Here is a 5,682-nt window from a genome sequence, read left to right as displayed (position 1 = left end):
TGCTTCTGGGCTATGGCCATCTTCATTGGCCTGTGCAGGAGTGCCATTGCCCCAGCACACAGCCACTGTGCTGGTATGTAAGTGGAACTGTGGTTATTTAGCTTAGTGTACATTCTTAAGACTAAGCAGACAGATTTCTTTCATTTGTACAAAAAAAGGCAACCAACCTTTAAAGCAAAGGGCACATGAAAAGGGCAACACAAACAAAATATTTCCCAACACACTTACCAGCCAGTCTGCAAAAAAATTGCCCCAACAGTTTAAACACAAATATATGCACAAGCTGCAGTGCATACGTCAAGGGACCTCTGTATATACACTGAGGTCCCAACGCTAACTTTCAGAGTCTCCATAGGTGCACATAATGGACAGTTTGAGGGCAGGTGTGCCTAGAGGGAGCCCACTTCTCAAAAAGGCACAGGGACATGTGTGATGCCCAGCAATAGCACAATGGAAGCAAAGAAATCCAGTGCGTCCCTGCACCCAATTCAACTGTATAAAACAAAATGGCAACCACCCCAACCCATAACTAGCCTTTACGGCAAGATGCACATGAAAGGGCAACACACATCAAAAACAGAAATGCCTTCTCTAACAGACAGGGTCAGTTTGGTTGTTTTGCAGGCTGGTAGGTAAGTGTGCTGGGGAAAACTTGTTTGCAAGGTCTCTTTCATTGCACAAGACACTGCATGTGTCCTCTGCAATATCAAGCCTGCTTGCTCAGTTTTTGAAAGCAGGACTTTCGTTTGAAAGTTTTCCCTTGCAGTGGGACTGTACCTGAACATCAAGGGTTAATTGCTCATTTATGTCTGGGGGAGAGATGAAGGGAGATATACCTACCTGATCCTCCCCACACAAGTTCAGTCCTTGCAGCTCCTGTGCCACCATGCTCTAGCAGTCTTGCATCCTGACATCAAGCCCACAGCAGGCCCTACAGACTTGCTGTGGGAAGAAGGAAGTGCAGTTTGCTGATAGAACAAGGCTCAGGTGAGTAACACATTCTCCTCTCCAAGACAAAGCAAGCACCTTCAACCTTGCAGTGTGAGCACAACCCTACTGAAAAAACTTTTTGCACAGAGTTGGGATTTAAGTATTTGTAAGATGCAATACATTATATATGTTTTTGGGTTTAACGCCACTAAAGACTTTTCTTACCAAGTACAGATTGAACTCACTGTCAGGCAAATGGGCCACATTATCTTAGATGAAGGTCATCCAGAAAGTAATGAGAATGTCATTTTAAAAATTATTTTATCCAAAAATTTTACAATTGAACATGATCTCCTTCAACGTATGCACCTTGTGAGTGTACACAATGCTCCCAGAGATTTTTCTATTCTTCATAGCATCCCTGGAAGTCTTCAAGTGGGATGGTGTTCAGAGCCTGCATAGTGGCTCTTTGGATGTTATCCACACTACCAAAATGGTGTCCTATCAAACCCTTCATCTTTGGGAAGATGAAAAAGTCCCAAGAAGCCAAGTCAAGGCTACATGGGGAAGCACTGATGTGTTTCAGTCAAGAACTCCCTGAACGCACACGCACACTTAAAAAAAAAAAAAAAAAAAAAGGTCTCAACCAAGAACTTCCAGGTAAAATCTTTAATTCACAGTTTGACCAGCAGGAACAAATTCCTTATGGACAATTGCACAAAAAAACCCCCACAACCACTGGTTTGACTATTTTCTCATTCAAGCTATCTTTGGGGAGAGGTGACGTGGGTTTGTGCCATTCTAAACTTTGCTTCTTAGTCTCAGGATTGTACTCAAACACCCAGAATTTATTTCCTGTGATAACTCAAAAAAAAATAAAATCAGGCTCTAAATGGGCCAGCAAGTCTTGGCAAATGATTTGAAGAAGTATCTTCTGATGAGGTGACAAGTTCTTTGGAACAGGTTTTGCACACTTTTCTCATGTTCAAATGCGGCGTCACAATTTTACAAAGTTGGTAATTCCAGTTTCCAATGCAATCATTCTGATAGTGATTCTGTTGGTCACAGTTGAGAACAGACCTCACTGCATCCACATTCTGTTCAGTTTTTGATGGAGGGGCATCCTGATCATGGTTCATCTTCAACCCCTTCGCATCCTTCCTTGAAGGTACACTTGTGCAGAAGGTAGCACAGCTTCTCCATATTGCACATAAACTTTTGTTGCATACCGCTGTTCCAAAATTGCTTGCATTTTTCTTAATATGAGGCACTTGAACAGGCTGTCACAAAACAATGTCTCGATATTGCCCCTCGGACAGGGCTGTAATGCAACTGATCAATGTTCTATGTATACCTGGCACCCCACCACAAGTGACCTTGGCCAGCTTGTACCTTCACCGAGCCCTTTGTGAGCATAGGAACTTCATTCTCATGATAACAGAAGTAGACAGCTTCAGCTGAAAAAACAAAAACACGACATGTAAACTACATCCATATACATGTTACTCTGCAGAAAAGAAAAAAGCAAACTTAAAAAAAAAACAAAAAACAAACACTTTGGGTATTGATTTTTCCCTTTACTCCAGTTTGCATGATTCATGCCGAGAGCCTACATGGACTGTGTGCAGTATTATAAATGAGCATCAAGCTGCTGTTAGATGCCCACACCTGTTACTGCTCAGGCTGGCCCAGCTGATGGTCATACCTGGTGATTGCTCTTGGTCATGGCAAAGGCACTAGATACACCAATCTAGAGCCATAGCCCAGACCATTCAAGCTGCAAGAGCCCTTTAGCCAACAGAAGAAAGCACCAGTGTTAGAGAAAAAGGGGACTGACATGAACTAGAGGAACGAAAAGACAGCTGTGGCGCTGGGACAACTCAAATGCTTGCCATATACAATGCACATTTTACAGCAATTTTAACCACTGTCCATTGTATTCAAACATATCTCTGAAACCCTTTACACTCATACAATCCTTCGTGTAATACCTGAAAGCATGTATACACTGGAAGATCTGCAGTGAGGAGTGCATTAACTATAGCTAGTTTACACAAAACAGATATGGATGTATTACACTTATGTGGGGCTGATGTGAGGATTTTAACCACTAGCCTACCGGGCACTTATACCCCTTTACCAACCAGGCCAATTTTCAGCACTGTCACACTTTGAATGACAATTGTGCGGTCATGCAGCATTATACCCATATTACATTTTTATCATTTTTTTTCCTCACAAATAGAGCTTTTTGTTGGTATTTACTTGCCGCTGGGTGTTTTGCTTTTTGCACTAACAAAAAAAAAAAAAAAAAAGTGTTTGTTCCCATTACAAATTTTGCAAACCGGTAATTTTTCTCCTTCACTGATGTGCGTTGATGAGGTGGCACAGATAGGCAGCACTGCTGGGCATCGATCATCAGGGCACTGATCGGTGCCGATCTCTGCTCTGACAACTGCCGGTTCTCAGCAGTACTTTCCTCACGCTCAGACAGCATGTGGAGAGTGCAGCCGAGAACCAACAATTGCATTTCCCGGTGAACAGTGTGTCATTGGACATGGCTGATCACGTGGTAAAAGGCCTGATTGGCCTTTTACCACATCACGTGATCAGCTGTGTCCATAGGACACAGCGATCACGGAGATCCCCGGGGGTGCGCAGGAGAGCGTGTTCTGGGAGGACGTGATGACGCCCTCCCAGAAAAGGCCAGCTGCAGTGCAGCGGTCATTCGGCTATCTGCGGTCGGCAACTAGTTAAAGGCTGGTGGGTGTGCAGTGTGAGCCAACTGAAATCAGCACAGTGAAGATGCATGGAGTTCAGTGGAGAACTTTTTTTAAATGAACTTTAACATTTCACAAGGACATCTCAATCCTCATGCACACTGGACTTTGATAACACTGGTAATGTTCGCTGTATAAAAGCACGTTAAAAACGTTCAAAAACGCTAGTTTGCAGTGATTTACCACGTTAGAGCATTTTTACAGCTAAAAAAAAAAACTCTAGAAACACTAGTCCTGGGTTTTCTTTCCAGCCAAAAACCACTGATTACAGTCTGTGTGTATGGACCAGGGGTGTACTGACAACTCATGGGGCCCCCAGGCAATAGGGGATCATGGGGCCCCTGTGTCCTTGCCCAAACTCAAAAAAGCCTATGAAAAAGGTACCAGGGGCATCTCATGGGGCCCCCTACTGACACCGAGCCCTCAGGCAGTGCCTGAGTTTCCAATTGGTCAGTCCACCCCTGGTATGGACACATAGGATAACATGCTGGGGGGTTTACTAGCTGTAGGAAAAAAAAAAAAAAAAAAAAAATCAAAAGCCAAAAAAGGCCACTGAAAACCTCAAGTGTGCATGAGGACTCAAAGTTCAATTGCCACCTGTGTGGTACCAGGCAGTAGACTGCCTCACCGCACAGACTAAAAAGTACTGCATGCAGTACTTTTTCTGATAGCACTGTGCTCACACAACACCTGAACACAGCGGTGTGAACCACAAACATAAGAGACAAGGCATTTTGCCTAGTCCATGCACTGGCAGCAATGTGATTGGACACAGCTGAACACATGGTAAAGGCCACCTGTGATTGACTCTTTACCACAATCCGTGATGAAGGGCACAGTGATCACAAAGCACATCCACATTCTGGGAGGACGTCTATAGACACTCTCCCAGAACTAGCCATCCACACTTTAGCAGTCTTTTTATTATAGTGCAGTCAGCAAGTGGTTAAGTCTTGTTTGCACCCCCCACCTTTGTTTTGCATTATATTAGAACTATAGGCAACCCCCCCCCCCCCTATTATGGATAAAGGAGAGTTATAACCCCTGACCTTTTTTTCTCACCATCTGTGTCCTATTGTGGAAATTTCCCTTCACTTCCTGTTCCAAAGCCAAACAGGAAGTAAGCAGAAATCCCTGCAAATTAGGGGAAATCCTTGGGGGAACACCAAAACTAGTGACCCCATTGGAAGATTTCCCCTCAGGGGACAACCCAAAATTAGGAATTTTCTTTTACATTTGGATAATAACAGTAAACATGAGAAATAGCAAGAAATTGCCTTTACCAGGGCAGAGACAGCAATAAAACCTGACAGGGGGTCTAATCCTCTGCACTCCATCCAATACTAAAAAAGAGTGCCCTTCATTAAACTTCAAATTAAAAAAAACCCTGTAGGTGCAAATGCATCAAATCCATCCTTTCCCTCACACACTCTGCATACCACATGGGCTCAACAGGGAGGAGGCGGCTCATAATAACACTGACCCACATTTCTGCACACACGCTGACCATCACGTGTCTATCCCTCGCCCAATCACTCCGTTTTATATAGACGCCTGCTCCTCTTCCGCCAATCAAAACAAAGTCCGAGGCGGGCGGAAGAGGCTACCACGTGCTCAGGCTATGTCTTGTTCACGCCTCGCTCTGATATGGAACGCTGAAGCCGATAGAAAGCCAATTGGCGGAAGTCAGCTGCGGCTCTTTACCGCTCTGTGCGGCAGAGTGAGCTCTGAGAGAGATGCTACAGCGCCATCTAGTGTGCTGATATTGAACGTCAGCTCCTGCAGATGTGAATGGGTTCATGTATGGCGCATGTGGCAGTCGTGGATGATAATATCCAATATATAATCTCATTCCTGGGATATTATCTTTCTTGTGTTTGGATTATGAAATATTTCACTCAAAGCATTCACAGACAACATGGCATGTACTGTTCAATCCGATGCTTGTAGTTCTGTATGTGAAGTTGTATAG

At 44.1% G+C, this 5,682-nt stretch overlaps 1 long non-coding RNA gene and 1 other non-coding gene across 2 annotated transcripts; both read right to left on the bottom strand.

The window, feature by feature from the left end:
- Positions 1-1,584: 1,584 nt before the first annotated feature.
- Positions 1,585-5,292, bottom strand: LOC149458160 (uncharacterized). Its single transcript, XR_016313497.1, has 2 exons — positions 5,194-5,292; positions 1,585-2,387 (listed from the first exon to the last, which is right to left on the bottom strand). It is a non-coding gene; the product is annotated as an uncharacterized LOC149458160 (long non-coding RNA).
- LOC149458161 (small Cajal body-specific RNA 16) lies at positions 2,547-2,702 on the bottom strand. Its single transcript, XR_016313510.1, has one exon.
- Positions 5,293-5,682: the final 390 nt, after the last annotated feature.

Source organism: Staurois parvus, unplaced genomic scaffold (genome assembly GCF_062004578.1).
Source record: "Staurois parvus isolate SC_StPar_1 unplaced genomic scaffold, SC_StPar_1.0 ptg000293l, whole genome shotgun sequence".
Taxonomy (NCBI): domain Eukaryota; kingdom Metazoa; phylum Chordata; class Amphibia; order Anura; family Ranidae; genus Staurois; species Staurois parvus.
This window is presented reverse-complemented; position numbering and strand designations above follow the sequence as displayed.